At 36.4% G+C, this 17,903-nt stretch overlaps 1 protein-coding gene and 1 pseudogene across 2 annotated transcripts in view; both read right to left on the bottom strand.

Moving 5' to 3' along the window:
- LOC127983865 (meprin A subunit beta) overlaps nucleotides 1–17,903 on the bottom strand; it is a 163,470-nt gene that overhangs the window by 110,404 nt on the left and 35,163 nt on the right. The gene's annotated exons all lie outside the window — the stretch shown is intronic.
- Nucleotides 241–9,678, bottom strand: LOC127983870 (meprin A subunit beta-like; annotated as a pseudogene).

The raw sequence follows: 17,903 nt of genomic DNA, 5'->3' as shown, positions 1-17,903 counted from the left end.
GTTCAAATGTTCATGTTCAAATAAAAAAACAAACAAACAAAAAATATATATATATATTGCGGTTGGCAATTTTGTGCCTGAACAAGACCAATACTCATATATAGACAGGGTCATAAATACAAACAAATTCAATAAACATTTATTAAATAATGTAGAATATAACACAAAACACTGTGATTTATATTACTGATGACAATAAAAATAAGCAAAATTGAGATAAATATGTATTAGTATGTTTTTTTTTTGTTTGTTTTGTTATTCAGTGACTTCTGGTAATGTTTCTTTTTTCCCCTCATTTTGTTTGAGCCATTCCACAATCTAAATGCAAAATAGATATGGAGACTGATTTGACCAGCATGACCCTTTTGACTTGACCTTGTTACAATTATTTATAATAAAGCACTTTGTAACAGACTACAACATACCACTAATAAAATGTGGGAGCATTAACGGTTGATGACTTCTTTTGACACTTTTACATGTATTCATTTTGCAGGCATATTTATCTAAAGCAATTTACACTGGCAAATTCTGGAAGGATTTTCTCTCTCTCTCTCTCTCTCTCTCTCTCTCTCTCTCTCTCTCTCTCTCTCTCTCTCTCTCCATAGAGGCTTCTTGATGTATGCTGCATCTCATGGGGATCTTTTAGTCCATGGTCCCAGGACTCTGGGGTTCTGCAAAAGAAAATGCAGTTTGTTGGGAGCAGAGTTGAGAAGGTTAATTTGGAAATTTAATAGTTTACAGATTACAAGTTACCCTACTTAAAATGTAATAAATAAAATGTAACAACTAGTGTATCTATTTCAATTGCCTTATTAATTACGGATTACATTAGATTTTTAAAATTATATATACACTGTTTTATGATTGGTTTTGTTGTTAGGTTTAGTGACTTGCTGTTTTGTGACACTGGGAGATAATTTTCTACTTTAATGATTGTTATTGTCTTTGTGTACCAGATATTTAGGTCTCCATGTTCTTTTGGGTAATAACTATCTCTATGCTATGTTTCCCACAGCATTACACTCTATTCTTGGCGGCACTCCGCAAGTTAATTTTCTGCCAGCAGGAGGCGCTAAGAGCGGGAGAGGTAAAGGTTTCTCTGGTAATGGCGGCATACTGTAACAGCGCTGATCTCACAAACCCTGCCTTATCAAGCATTACATGCAAAATGAAATGAGAATGAAATCGAACATTTTATAAATACAGTCGTTTTCCTTCTGAAATAGTGATAAAAAAAACTTTGTTTAATTTAGAAACGTGCAGTGATCATGTTTATTAAATTATGTCAAAGCCTTTCGGAAAATCTATTTGTGGTGGTCAGTTTTGATATTGTGGCGGCCCGCCACAAATAAATCAATGTATGGGAAACCCTGACTATATTGAGTAGACATTAACTGAAGGAGAACAAGATGTCTATTTGCTTACATGTTTGTAAGTTAATCATATTGTAATAGCATGTTTTTTACATGGCAACTGGCAAAGACACTTAGGACAAGAAGGTCATCAGACTGAGTGAAAGAGTTGAGCTGAAGAGTTCAAGTACCTGGGATCCACAGTTCAAGAACATGGAGGGTGAAGTATCAAGGATTCAAGCAGGATGGAACAGGTGGCAAAGAATGACAGGAGAGATGTGTGAGAAGAAGATACCCCCCAGAGTAAAAGGAAAACTTTGTTTAGACTGTGATCAGACCAGCAATGCTTTATGAAAGAAAGCAGTGGCAGTAACAGTACGACAGATGTCAATGAAGATACTGCGATTCTCTTTAGGGCAAACAAAATATGACCAGAAGACAAATGACAGTATCAGAAAACAACTTCAAGTGGAAAGCTGAGAGTAAAAAAAAGATGGCACAGGCACATTCTGAGAAGAGATTCTTTGCGTTGGAAAGAAAATCAGTAAAATGCACTTCATTACAACAAAAATTTTGCATAAATGCAGAAAAACAATAAATAAATTAATAAAAACTCGCAAACACAAATACACAAAAGCAAAAGAGAGCCCTCTCTTACCCCTGGAAAGACAAAAATTAAATCCACCGATCAACTCTGTGTAAGAGTAAACAAACAAACAAACACTCCAAAACAAACAGAAAATGTTTGGTTTGAGACTACATATCTGGTTAAACCTACAGTCCAATCGCAGGCAAACATTTACAGGATGACAACCAGGTCATGATCTCAGAGAATGTGCTGTTTCTCATATAGTGCAGTGCCAATGGACAGCTGCATCTCTTGAAAATTCAGGAATGTAAATTCCATTACAATTATTTATAATAAAGCACTTTGTTACAGACTACAACATAACACTAATAAACTGTGGGAGCATTAATGGTTGACTACTTCTTTTGATGCATTTACATTTATTCATTTTGCAGGCAGTTTTATCCAAAGCAACTTACAAATGAGGAAAACAAGAAGAAATTCATCTTAAGGAGGCAATGAACATGAGAAATGCTAGTAATCTAGTAATAATATTTTTTTGAGCATAGTACTTAACAGTTTTTTTTTTTTTTTTAATGCAGGTTATAATTCAGTAGCTCCAGCTCCAGCTAGGCTCACAATATATGGCCGATTCTGGAAAGATTTCTCTCTCTCCATTGAGGCTTCTTGATGTATGCTGCATCTCATGGGGATCTTTTAGTCCATGGTGCCAGGACTCTGGGGTTCTAAAAGAAAAAAATCAGTTTAATGGGATCAGTGTTGAGAAGGTTTGGAAATTTGGAAATGTAATAGTTTACAGATTTCAAGTTACCCTATGTAAAATTTAATAAATAGTGTATTTCAATTGATTTATTAAAGTAATGTTTTTGATTACATTTGATTATTTTTCTCAATTTCTAACATTTTTGATGATTAATCATTTTCAAACATTTAAAGCAGGCAGGGTTAATCTTTCAGTCGTTAAACAAAGAAAACATACATAAACCTAAATAGGAAATAAAACCGTTAAGACATCAATCATATTTATGTGTGTGAAAATATTGTGATAACCTTTTTGTAATCTGTAACTTTTCATAAGTAACTGTAATTTAACTACACTTTTTTTTTTCAGTAACTGTAACTGTAGATTATAACATTTATTTTGTAATTAAATAACATAATTTGGTTACATGTAAGTTGCTCAAAAACACTGAATGGGATTTACTGTATATCCATTTACATTTAATAATGGTACAGTTATCAAGTTTAGGAGAAAACTGGGATATAGATGCATACAACCATCTGTTTCTTTGGCTCCTCCGCATCACGGTCATCAGTCTCTAATCGCAGGTCTCTGATTTCCGGTCTCCAAGACTCTCTGGTCTGAGTCCCCAAAAGTCCAGTCACGTCTATTGATGAAGTTGATATTTAAAACTCTTGTCATATTTCATAAGAATTTCATTTGCATTGAATAAGAACTGCACACCTTCAAGGGAGAGGAGGAAGATGACATCATCTCCTTTAATAAAGCTTCGGCTCTTCAGACGATCATGTGTGATGTAATGGCTGGTTCCGTAACCCCACCCCCGGTAGAATTTACTACCATCTGTGTCAGTGACTAGACTGCCTACTTTTCGTGGGTTGTCCCAGATATACTTAACATTACCTGTGGCTGCACAAAATGAGAAGATTCTATTTAAAAACACATATTGCCATTTATCTCTAAGAAATTTGTAATCAAGTATCTGCATTTAGCATATCAGCATTAATGGCACATAAAAATGACTCATAACTATAACTTTGTTTCTTACAGTCTGTGAAAGTCATGTTTGGATCTGTAGTGATCATCTTAATGTTGTTCATGCGATGTTGGATGTCTGGATTCTGGTCCATCAGCTCCATAGATGCCTGACGCCATGGACATGGCCATTGGAGATTGTTGTCTTTGGGTCCAGAGGTTAAGTGGAGGTATATTGCCATTATATGTGGACTATCCTTCAAGCCATTAATGTTCAAAGAAATCTGAAATAAGTAACCATCTGGGGACAGGAAACGGGGGCTGTAGGTATCGGAACCGGCAGGGGTTGTAGCGAGAAGCCTTTTAAAATCACGAATGCGCCAAGTGTATTGAGGACACTTGGTCTCTGAGAGGTTGATGTCATCCAGAGACAGACCACCCTTTGATGGTTTTCTTCCTTTAACCCCTTCAAACACTACTCTAAATTTATCAGAGACGTTTAGCGTAACATGGTATAGTTCCCAGGAGCCTCGAAATCCACCTAGGTTGTACAAATTTAAGTTACCCATAGGCTAAAGGGATTTATTTATTGGTGTTTTAAACAAAAAAATTATTACCTCTGATCTTCTGAATGAGTCTCAGGGCTCCTTTGGGGTTTTTAACTGTCTATTCACGCACCCAGATGTTTAGCTGGTCATCAACGCTTCCGCTGTTGTAGTGATAGAACTGCAGGCATTGGGAGCGTCTTTTGGGGTGAAAGAGGCGACTTTCCAGGTAAGCATTTTTACCCTTGGTTCCTGTGGCTGTGCTGAAATGCATGAAGAACCCAACCCCTGTGGAAATATAAACTTTATTAGATAATAGACAATTAAACCAGTATTCTCACTTTCTCTTTGGACCTTATAATGGAGTTGACAAAATATTTTTCATGTCATATTACAATGCTTGACAAGAAATGTCTTGAAAAAGTCAAAGAATATTTCCTTATGGTATCAGTAAAATGTGTTTATCATGAAGACCAAAGTGCCACCATCAAAAAAGAGATATCAATGCAGAATTATGGATTATGAATTATTCAACCTTTTACAAAGTGTTTATGTAACAAAAAAATAAATAAAACAAATAGTCTTCCATGTGATATCGGGAGTGTAACATAAGGAGTTTCTAATATAGCTGCTGAGAAAGTTGGTGTTAACTTTGCAAAATATATATATATATTCTATGTGAAAAAGTTCAAAATTACACACACAACACTCCTGGTTGATGTGACTCACAGTGACAAGAGTCTGGGTTTTTGATGCATCACAACTATATTTGTGTTTATATGGAGTTTGGAAAAATAAGGTTCCACAATGGGCGGGGCTACTGAGCATGATGAATGGTAAAAAACAATTGTGAAATGCTCTTAATTCACTTGCATGAAGTTTTATTGCTATTGATGCTGTGGCTCAAAAATTGCAATTGTCATGGTAAATAAATGCAAAACTCAGTTTGGTTGAAACCTGATTTTGTGGTTAGGGGTGTACATACCTTTACATTGACCCAGGTTGGTGTGGTCTGTTTGTGGACCACCCTTTACTCTTTGTACATGAGCCCATTTGGCATTTCCACCATCACCCTCGATCATGCCACAGATATTTGGCTCCTCAAACTGGCAAGAGTCCAGAAATATTGAGGCTGTAGCTGGAAGAATATAAAATAAGTTTAGAACAAGATGAGTAAAAGAAGCAAAGTATTAGATGAGAAAGTTGTCTTTATCTTTTCAGTCAAACTAATGTCAGTATATTTATATATAAAAATAAATAATGGAGGATTATACCACATAACGTGCTTAATCATAAACTTACTACAGTTGTATAGCCGGTTCAGCTTGATCAGGTCACTGTCGCTAAACTCCATGCGTTGACCAATCACATCCAAAAATTCTGGTATTTTGGTAACAATGGCTGGTTCACTGCCTTTGCTGAAGGATTTCTTACTGTAGTGCATGACTGAACCATAATCATAGGGCACACCGAGAGAGCTTGACACCGTTTCATGATATGAATTAAAGTTGTGCTCTTTACCTAAGTGAAAAACAAACTGTGAATTAGTTGATGAACAAATTACTTTGTATTTCATATAATTATATGTATAGATGTAAGGAGTTTTGCGAGACAGAGTGATGTTATTATTGATGAGTGTATTTAAGAATTCAATAGTTACCCTCTTCAATCTGGTCCCACATGATGGTGACATAGTCGTCTCTGTCAGATCTGGATTGTTCATGCCAGAAACCCAGTGCATGCAGAAACTCGTGCTCCACTGTTCCTAAACTGTCACAGCCTGCACCAATTGACAAGTTTTGTTTTCCCATCTGCCGATTCCCCACATATGAGTAACATCTGATTAAACATAAAAACATCACCTTTTCATCACCTTATATGTATACACCCTTTAGATACAGTGTACAGATATGTTTGTACATGTGCATTGTTTGTACTTTGTCTTAATGTTTGTAATGGACCATGATACAGCAATGGAGATTGTTGTGCAAAATAACAGAGAATGTGGGATGGTCAGTGAAACCATTTTGGAGGTGATATTAAAGCTGCAGTCGGTAACTTTTGACGCTCTAGCGTTTAATAAACAGAACTGCTTGCGTCTTGCGGAAGAACATTGTAGCCGGAGCTATCTCTCTCTGTTTATGTCTATGAAGAATCACAACGGTACTGGGTTTCTCCGCTGCGGTACCCCCGAAGCAATCTAAAATTGCCAGGCTGCCAAAATTAAGAATATTGCTATCTGTTCCAAGAATTACGTCTATTTCATGCTTTTTTCTTTTTTTTTTCTTTTTTTTATGCGAATTTTGTCATTGTTCTGGAGCACACTATAACTTACCGATAACATAGTCATACTCTAAAAAAAGGTTTGGTTTCATGGGGATTTTAAAAGTAAGATAATAAATAAAACATAGAGTTTTGATTTATTGCACAATATGTGAAGATGAGTTTAAATGTGTGTAGTGTTTTGAATTTTTCTTACCCTTTGCCTTTAAATACAAAAATGTAGTTTGGCTCTCCATTCCAGGGTTTAAAGTCAATACAGGTCTTGAGTCTGTATTGCTCAAATGCTCTCAGTACCACACCTTTAGCGTTGATGTCTATATATATATATATATATATATATATATATATATATATATATATATATATATATATATATTTTTTTTTTTTTAAGACAGAAAAGAAAACTAAGAGAGTATAGTGAGTGCATAATTTGGAGCAAATATTAAGTTAGAATTATATTATCATATACAGGTCAAAGCATAAATTCAACAGAACTGAATCAGTTATTATATTCACTGACCAAGGCTGCAGTCTAGGACATATGGCACAGTGGTTGGCCAGCGATACTTTTCATCCCGAATAGTGTTTCTGTATTCTCCCTGTTAAATACAAACAAGGATTTATTTTATATAAATAAAAAAATATTATTTTGATTTTTATGATGTTGAGTGTATATAACTGTATTCACACATTAGTTTGACCTCCTGAAGTTAATGTTGACATTTTCTGAACTTTTAGAGTGTCCTTAAGAAAATATTGCATAATTTTTTTTAAGCCCAGAGATTAAGGCCCTAATTTGTATCCTGTTTGTGGAAAGTGGCATGAGAATTTGTTCAAAGAAAACACTGACCTCACTTATCAGAATGTCTCCTTCCACCAGGTCAAGTCCTGCCGCTGTTGAATGAGACAGCAGTTAATACAAAACTGGTATAGAAATTATGCTACAGATTTAAGATATTAATGTTTCCACAAACCTTCATTTATTTCAAATATATCCTGGCCTTTTCCATTATCCACATCAATCACTGTATTTCCTACAAAAAAGGTAAAATTCAAAACATATTATATAAATATAAATAAAATAAACAGTTGTGTTTATTGAATATATTTTTATATAAATTATGACTCACCTGTGAGTGAAGATGTTGGATTTGAAGGAAAACATAGTATGAAATAACCACAAACTATCATAAAACTCATTCAGTCTTGAAAAAGGTCATTGTATTTTAACATAACAATAGCCATGCTAGTTTTGCTTAATCACAATATTAATAAACACATGATCGCAAAATTGTTTCTCAGACATCGGAATTCTGTACTCACCAAACACAGGGCTGTGGCACATCCACACAGAATCAGTAATGTATGGAGAGACGCCATGAGAACTTCACCCTGAGACGCTCTCTTCAGAACATCAAAGCATTGTGTATTAACCAATTTATAGAACAAAAGAGCCTAGTCTCTAAGGTCCCACTTTATATTAATCGTCCTTAATATCTGTGTACTTACATAGTAATTAGACGTGTACATAGTACAGTACTGTATCTAACCACAGTGTTAGTACACATTGGAACATGGTATCTAGCTGTAATATTAGTGTAAATACACACATGTAACAACCCACTGAATGGTATGTGTAAATACAAATGTGTAACAGGACACTGGTAACAACACTTTTTGGTAATGAAAGTGTTACACGTTATATAAGATTTATCATGCAATTACTCTGATGTGACACAGCAGCGACCAGTAAGTTAGGCTTTACATATAAGTGTGGTTTGTGTCCAGAATGTTAAACTTTATATTAAGTGGACAGTTCCTGAGGAATTACCATATAAGTACACTGGTATTACAGTGGTGCACCAACTCCTCCCACTTTACATATCCCCCAACCTACCCATCTCCACCCCCTGGATCCCATTTCCTCCACTAAATCTACCCATCTCCACCCCCTGGATCCCATTTCCTCCATTTAACCTTCTGTACCCATCTCCACCCCCTGGATTCCATTTCCTCCACTAAATCTACCCATCTCCACCCCCTGGATCCCATTTCCTCCATTTAACCTTCTGTACCCATCTCCACCTCCTGGATTCCATTTCCTCCACTAAACCTACCCATCTCCTCCCCCTGGATCCCGTTTCCTCCCCCAACCTACCCATCTCCACCCCCTGGATCCCATTTCCTCCACTAAACTTACCCATCTCCACCCCCTGGATCCCATTTCCTCCATTTAACCTTCTGTACCCATCTCCACCCCCTGGATTCCATTTCCTCCACTAAACCTACCCATCTCCTCCCCCTGGATCCCATTTCCTCCACTAAATCTACCCATCTCCACCCCCTGGATCCCATTTCCTCCATTTAACCTTCTGTACCCATCTCCACCCCCTGGATTCCATTTCCTCCACTAAATCTACCCATCTCCACCCCCTGTATCCCATTTCCTCCATTTAACCTTCTGTACCCATCTCCACCCCCTGGATTCCATTTCCTCCACTAAACCTACCCATCTCCACCCCCTGGATCCCATTTCCTCCATTAAACCAACTGTACCCATCTCCTCCCCCTGGATCCCGTTTCCTCCCCTAAACCTACCCATCTCCACCCCCTGGATCCCATTTCCTCCCCTAAACCTACCCATCTCCACCCCCTGGATCCCATTTCCTCCATTAAACCAACTGTACCCATCTCCACCCCCTGGATCACATTACTCCCCTAAACTTACCCATCTCCTCCCCCTGAATTCCATTTTCTCCCCTTAACATACCCATCTCTTAACCACTGGATCAAATGGTTCCAATTACTCTTGTACATATTGTTGTACACGAGTACTTATTTAAGTGAAAAGTCTTGTTATCAATGTTCTTTTACACATTTGTAATTACACATACCATCCTGAAGGTTGTTACATGTGTGTAGTTACAGAAATATTACAGCTGTAGATACTATGTACCATTGTGTACTTACACTGTCATTACATACTACGTATACATTTAGTTACTATGTAAGTACACAGGTATTAGGGACACAATATAAAGTGGGAAAGAAAATGTCCTTGAATTAATTTTCTTACCACCCCCCACAAATAAATATATACAAATAAATACAATTTGCTGAAGATTTACTCACCCTTGTAATGGTAAAATGTTTCCAACTCTTATTGTGAGGCAATAACTCTCAGAGTATTGTAGAATAAGAAAAAAACGGGTTTTATTCTTGCAAGAAAGTCAGACCATCTGCACAGTGTGTGACAAAGAGGAACACTTTGACTCAGTATTTATATCCCAATCAACCCAGGATGTTTATATCTCATCCAATCATAATGCATACTCAACATACATCTCCTTTTAGGGTATCTATAACAGAAAATTTGATAGTGTTATATTAACACTCACAGTGAGAAAGTTAACACTTTTTTTCTGGATTATATACAGGTCCACCCTAGATCGAGTTAAATTACACTTTAAACACATTTTTTTCCACTTGCAGAGTAAAAAAAAAAAAAAAAAAAACCCTTTCTAAAAAGTTGTATACATCAAGTTCATTTAAATAAGTATACTTAAGTAAAGTTCAAGTTTTGTAGCAAGTATACAAATATCAGTGTTCTAGTAGCATACTTACAGTATAAGTGTACTGTTTCAATACTCCTTGGGCCTAAATTTGCCCACTTTTAAATATACTTTATGTATAACAGTAGCTAATTTTGAGTACACAACTAGTTAACCTCTATGTTTGTAGATTGTACACTTATTATACTAAAAGTGAACTTACAGGTATACTGATAGTTTACTAATTACATACTTTGTACACTTATATAGTCTCAGTAAAATACTAGTTTAGTAGTTTTATACTGCAAGTATACTAAAAACAAAACAAAAACTTTACATCATACTTTAAGTATACTACTATGTCCCTAATTAGGTTTGAATTTGTATATATTTTGTTATATGAATATCTGAACAAACAAAACATCCAAAGAAAGAAAAGGGTATCTGCTTGTAAATAAAAACATTTTGTTCTAGCTTCATGCAATCTCTTTTTTAAACACTTTAATATGGGTAAGTTTCATAAAAATGACTTAGAACATAACATAATTTGATGATAATCAGAACATAGATAGAGTCGATGAACACCCCAAAGCTTGACTGTAATTATTACCTCTTCATCGGTCTACATTTTATTCCATAATGTTACAGTTTTGATGCTGTTTCATGTCAGAGGATCGTGTTAGATTACGTGTTAGTATCTGTTGTTTCGTTTTCTTCTCCACTTTTGTGTGTGTTTTTTTTTATTATTCTGTTCAGAAGATGTGTACTAGTACCCTCTACCATATAACATTTAAAACAAATATTCTAGGAGCACAAGTATAGCTTAAATATATTTAGACGTTTCCTATAAGTAAAGTATACTTAAATGTCAATTTAAGTATTTTTCTGAGGAACACATAAAATCAATTTCTGAGAAGTACATAAAAAGTAAACTAAAAGCATACTTTCCAATTTTTTATTTTAATCAAATATACTAATAGCACATTTGAATAAACTTATTTTTCGTAAGGGCAACATTGTAAGTGTTCACCGCTAGTACCATTAGTGTTTTCACTCTATTGTTGGCTAGATCTGTTTTTAAACCACAAAAAATATCACCTTAATACTTCTTTGTAAATTATTATTTGAAGTAACAAAACCATTGTTAATTTGCGATTCCCGTGGCTGCAAGAACCATGATTTTTGGTTTAATTCATGTTAAAACCATTTAATGTTCATAATGGAACATGGAAACTCAGAGAGATCTGTTGTTGGTGGTGAAATCATTAACAACATTAAAAAGTCCCCCAAATTTCACAGGATTATGAATGTAGGCTACCTGAAAGCATGGCTCCATAGTTAGGAGTGGATGATTACATCAGTTGTTTGTTATTCATGCCACAATGCATATTACTGTAATAGTTTTTATTAATAACCATTGCTATATCTGATAACTTTCTCTAGTGCTCTTATGAATGTTATAGAATTAATATTTCATTTCATTCTGTAACCTACTCTACTTGTTCTACAAGTCTGTGCACTAGTGTTAAATGCCAGGGGAGAGCAGGGCACAAAGTAACACTTTTTGACTTTCCGTTTGTGTACACACACACACACATACACACACACACATATAATCCACATTAATTTTACACCTGTCTAGTATAAATATGTTGCTTTGTTTCATAATTACAGTGTATACATATTTCTTTATCAAAAGGAAGTGAAATGTGACAACATGCAACAAGGTTAAAATGTCTGATCAAATGATAACAATATATACATGACAAACTAAAATATTTTTTTTGTTAATAAAATAAAATATTTAAAAAATAAATAAATAATGCCATTTTTTAAGAATTAAAAAAAAATAATGTGATTTTAGATTTTGACAATGAACATATTGCAACCATGCTTGTGACGGCCCACATAAATGACCAAATAATAATTTCTAAACATTACACTGACTAAACATTGACTGTCAGTCTTCATTCACATGTTTCTCATTGTTACTCCTTAAAATTTATTAAAGTAAATAGTGTATAGTACATTGCCAATGTCACAGAATAGCACATTGTAACGCAATGTTACAACATGCCCCATATGTGCAAGTGGAATTTAAAACTGGTTACTGTCTTCTGCTAGTTATCAAAGCATTAAAAAATAAAATAAAATAAAATATTGGCGATTAAAATAATAGCAGATTTGTCTCAATGAATATAAAAAACTGAGATGAAAAATTTACTAAAGCCAGAATTTTAATTTTACTATGTTAAAATAAATGTTCATCTTCAAAAAATATATTTGAATTTTGGTGCACATTATTTTTTCTTCTTCTTTCTTTTTTCTTATTTTTTTATCTTCATAATGTTTATATCAACATATTTGGCTGTATGTCACTTTCACTTCACTTCATATTGTAACAAAAAAATACTGTACATTTTGTTATGACAACATGTGTGGAAATATTCAAACCATGTGTTACAACTTATAACTCTGCGTTACTTTGTGCCCCGCGCTCCCCTACTGTTTTTGACAGCGTTGATAGTGCTTCTGACAGATAATATCAAAGTTATTTACAGTTTTTTTCAATTGCTTACACACTAAAATTTGAACTTTCCCACAATTAGCAAAACCTTACACTGAAGGAGCAAAATACCGGCCTAGATTTGCACAACTGTAAGCACATTGTCAGCTTCACACTTTTTGCAAAACATTACACACAGTGATTTGCAAAACACTAAACACACTTGTATGCATTTGACACAGAAATTTATCATGATGTAATTTCCTTGCAATTTCAAAGCAAAGGCTTTCAAATGAGCACACCCATGAACCGATTGGTTAAACACAGGCACCAGGTGTGCACACACACTGGTGCTTAATTGTACACACACCAATCAGGTTAAAGCACTATAAAAAGGCAACAGGTAAGTTCACCTGTCTTCAACAAAAATGTATGGTGTCAGAGGAAGAGGGATAGTGTGGATGAGAGGGGGAATCCAGAGAGTACCAGGTGGAGGAAGAGGCCAAGGACGAGGAAGAGGAAGAGGGAGAGGAAGACCTGGAGGAGGGGTAGGACATGCACAAAGAAGACTACCAAATCTGTGTAACAAAATTCGTGCTACAATTGTGGACCATGTAATAAACCATGGACTAACACTGAGGGAGGCTGGATTGAGAGTACAGCCTAACCTAAGCAGGTACATGGTGGCATCAATAGTTCGGACATTTTGTCAAGAGCACAGGTGTGAAACTTCTCTTCAGTCAACAGAAAATCCATTGCTTACTGCATGTACTATATCAACAGTACTGGATATGTACTCTATATTTTGGTACTGTATATGAAGAGTTCAGATGCAAAAGCCTCTAAGTGCCTTCTGAAATTTTCATCTAAAATTAGGATTTTTATCAGGCTCCTATATTTATGTTCAGTTATTTCACTTTAATAGCCTGGAAAAGGACTTGCACATTGCCATTAAAGTAAAATTACTCAACCTAAGCATAGGAGCTTGATAAAAATCCAAATTTTAGATGAAAATTTAAGATGGCATTTAGAGGCTTTTGCATCTGAACTCTTCATATATTCCTGTATGTATCATTTTACAGTAAGCTGTGTATTTTGTTTGGCCAACATAGGATTGAACGTCATGAACACCAAGGAGGGAGGGGCCACATATTCACACAGGAGCAAGAGAGAGAGATCATAAACCTCGTTTTGGCAAATAATGCAATCAGACTTTGAGAAATTCAAGCCCATATTGTCAATGATCACCTAATTTTCAATAATGTCCAACACGTCTCTCGGTCAACAATAGCCCGTATCCTTAAAAAACATCAAGTTCTGATGAAACAACTGTATAAAGTGCCATTTGAAAGAAATCCAGACAGGGTGAAAGTCCTGCGGTATGAATATGTGGTGGTACGTTTTGTTCACTGACTGTAGTATTGTGTATTGCACACATAACCTTTTTACTGTACATGTAATTTTACTGTATAGCAGACCTACAGTATACTGATCTACACAATGTAATATTTTGCTGTATTTCAGAGAGTTTTGCAAATGGATGTAGAGGAAGTCCCGCATGAGTTTATTTACATTGTTGAGGATGGATTTAAACTGACAACAGTACGAAGAAGGGGAAGAAACATCAACGGCCACAGGGCTATTGTCAATGTACCAGGGAAACGTGGGGGTAACATTACCCTTTGTGCTGCCATTACACAGAATGGGGTCCTCCACCGCCATGCCAACTTGGGTCCTTCCAACACTGAACTCATTCTTACATTTTTAGACAGATTACACAATATCATCACAGCAGCAAACCAACGGGACCAGATGCAATACATTGTCATCTGGCACAATGTAGCTTTCCATCATTCTGTTCTGGTCCAAAACTGGTTTCAACAACACCCACAATTTACAGTTCAATACCTACCGCCATACTCCCCCTTCCTGAACCCCATCGAGGAGTTCTTCTCAACATGGCGGTGGAAGGTTTAGGATCTCCGGCCCTATGTCCAGATGCCCCTCATTCAAGCTATGGAGGAAGCATGTGATCAAATTGAACCAGCATCCATACAAGGGTGGATTCGTCACCCGAAAAAAATTCTTCCCATATTGCCTTGAAAATTAAAATATTGTCTATGATGTTGACGAGGCCCTGTGGCCAGATCCAACTAGGCGGAGAGATGTTTAGTTTTTTTTTTTTTTTTTTTTTTTTGGTACTGAACTGGATGTGTAATATGTTACAGTAATACTGTAAGCTTAGAGTACAATGGTACGTTCAGTAATACTGTAATATATGAAAACTGGAAAATGTTTTATGAATGTTTTGTTGAAATGTTCAGTTTTGACTGACTTGAGTACATGAAAATAAATTCATATTTTCATCAGTCTGCACAATTTTTAGTTTGAGCACAGGAGTGTGTAACGGAAACAGGTCAATTTAGCTCAAAGGGAATCATGTAAGATTTCAAAGGGAATTTGAACAGAATCACTGTTTCACGGCTGTTCACGGAGACGCGCTGCGGTTCAGTGAACGAGCCGTTAACATCAAATCTGCGCTGGATATTAATATCCAAACTATAGTAATACACTATCAATTAGCACAGTAACAAGATCGGCAGTTTAAGACATTAACTTGTAAGCACGAAACACAAGATACTTCTCTTTTCAATATGAATAAGGCTTTATTATATAAATCTAAGACATATAAACTAATCTAACACATAAACGCACGCACACACACATTCACACAAGTTGCAGGAAGGTCGAAAGTTAGGGAAAGATGAGTTTAAGAGAAAGGAAATATGGAATCCCAAGTTCACAGCAATACGTTAAATTGCATAAACATGAACCACCATCAATCACGTAATTAGCGCTCGCATTGAGTTCCTCAATGAGGTTAAAATTATATTAGATACACCAGTAAAGGTCACAGTCTGGAGGTAAAGTTACTTGCATCTCCTGTGAAGAAGGAGCCTCGGTGAAAGGGCTATCCCGAGGTCGTTGATTGGCTGGAAGTTCAGTCTCTGAAGTGACGCCTTGGGAAGCCTGTGGTTGTTGGGCGTTGGCTGAAAGTGCAGAGTCGTGTGGCTGGTTGGAGTTCAAACGCCCAGACGAGGTCGACGTTACAAAACTTAACTCAGAACACGAAACTCTCAAAAGGAAAAGAAAAGAAATAAAGTTTGACGAGACTAGATTGTGTTCCTTCTCATCGTGGCATAGTAGCAGCAGGCAGGCACGCTGGAACCGCGCTCAAAGAACAATAATGACTAACCGCATGGCTAGATGCTACAAGCTAAAGCTAGGTAGCAAAGCTACAAGCTAAAAGCTAAGAGCAGGCATGACTAATAGCAGCAGCTAGGGACTGAAAGCAGACTAAAAGCAAGGCATGACTGATAGCACAAGCAATGCTAGAACTAATAGCAAAATTTAATCGTGTCCAAAGTATTTAAACTTCCTTGTTGGCCACCCCTCAAATGTTGCCTTGACCAATCAGATATGTTCTTGGGGTGGGTATCATAAATCATTTGTTTATCTTACCAAGCATGTGGTTCTTGCCTCACAGGGTCTAATTTTGGACATGATTCCTATAACACGATTATGATATATTTTACAAATAAATGATTGTCAGGACAATATCAAGCAAGAAAATTCGATTACATCAATACTAGACATGACTATGTATCCTATAGTTATCAAAAGACATACACAATAAGTGATTACACATGTTAGTCAAATGTGTGGGTTACACGTAAATGAATATGGAGTTAAGCAATGGAATGATTCATTCATAAGTCTTTTTGAGTTCATTCTGGTCCATATATAATGTATAAAAAGCAGTTTCTTTGCCATTCTCTGGCAAAGGGATGTTTCTGTGAAGACAAAGGTTTAAAGCCCTTCCCCCTTAGGAATTTCAGTCTGGTTCTACTGGGTGGGGGAAGTCAATGCAAGTATTTAACTTGATCTCCTGGGTTTACATGTGATGTCCAGCGTTGCATTTCAATCACGAACAATAAATTTGACAATCTCTTCTTCGAATTAAAATTGTTAATAATTGTTCTATTGGTGTTAATGTTGAAAGCTGTTGTGTGAACAAGTTGGTTGGTTGGTTATCTTGCTTGGTTCTTGTGGCACTAGAACTGATTTATGACTTCCTGAGGAATTCAGCTCATGTTTCAATGCACACAGCTCTGATAGACTCTTTGATTTGTCTGGTTCGACTCATTTCTGCTACATATATCCCCCTTTCGATCGGCGAGGTGTTTAGGTGAAGACATCGTCGATCGCTGGAGAAACAAAGGCAGAAGAAGCAGACAAACACAGCAAACAGCAAGACAACACCTCCATGACAGTTACTGTACTGGTGCAGGCATCAGGTTATTTAGGTACACAGGGTTAAGTTCAATTAGTCAATGTAGTTTAGCACATTGAGGATAGTTTAGATCGTTTTGGAAATTGTTGTTTTATTTTGATTCATCAATCAAATTTGTGGTTAAGTTTGTTTGGTTCTTCTAGGTTGTCTTACTTTACACATTTACCATTAGTTTTATAGTAATTTCATTTTAAATTAAATTAATTGACCTATCATGAATGGAGCTCTCTAGCTTCCATTCAGTTTAGAGTGGCTGGCGGATATTAGGTGTTGCGAGTCAATCCTAATATCAGACCTTCGACCCTCGCAGGGTGTCTAGGCATTTCACCTACTCAGGAAAGGGGAAGGAGAAGCATAGGTAGAAGAAGAACAAAACAAAACAAGGCTGCTGTGGGTTTTCCTAGTGTTGGTTACAACTACTATTGAGCTAGGATGTCAGGTGCAGCTAGTGTGTCATGAACCTTAACTTAGTGTCAGGTGTTCTACCTATTGTGAGGATGGCTGCACGTTTCTTCATGGTGGGTATGTGTAACTTTGTTACACTAAAAGTTGGATATTCTACCTGTGGGAAGAATATGTTTGTTGACTGTGTTATCAGTAGATGTGTTTACCTCTGGGTGTAGGTAATGTTGTGTGTTACTGGTGTAGTGCATGTGTGGTCAGATCTGTTCAAGTCTGTGTTGTCTCCCCCTTTTTCTAGCATGTCACTGAAGACTGGCTCTCTGCATCCTTGGCTTGGATGAGGGCGTGTCCATGGTCTAATGAGGGGTCAGTCCAGCAAGGCAGGAAGTTCTTTGGCAGACAGTCGGAGGCAGTTTGGCATGGCTGTGTGAAGCTGGGTTGCAAAACTTTGTCTCCTATGTTGCATTCTTCTTGTGATGCCTTCTGGCTGTAGCAGACTTTCTGACCTTCTGTGCTCTGGTGGTTGCTGTTGCACAGACAGGGAATTTGGTACTTGGAGTTAATTTGACAGTTTGTTAGTGACTGAGGTGATGTCCTTTAG

Source organism: Carassius gibelio, chromosome B20 (assembly GCF_023724105.1).
Source record: "Carassius gibelio isolate Cgi1373 ecotype wild population from Czech Republic chromosome B20, carGib1.2-hapl.c, whole genome shotgun sequence".
Lineage (NCBI taxonomy): Eukaryota > Metazoa > Chordata > Actinopteri > Cypriniformes > Cyprinidae > Carassius > Carassius gibelio.
This window is presented reverse-complemented; position numbering and strand designations above follow the sequence as displayed.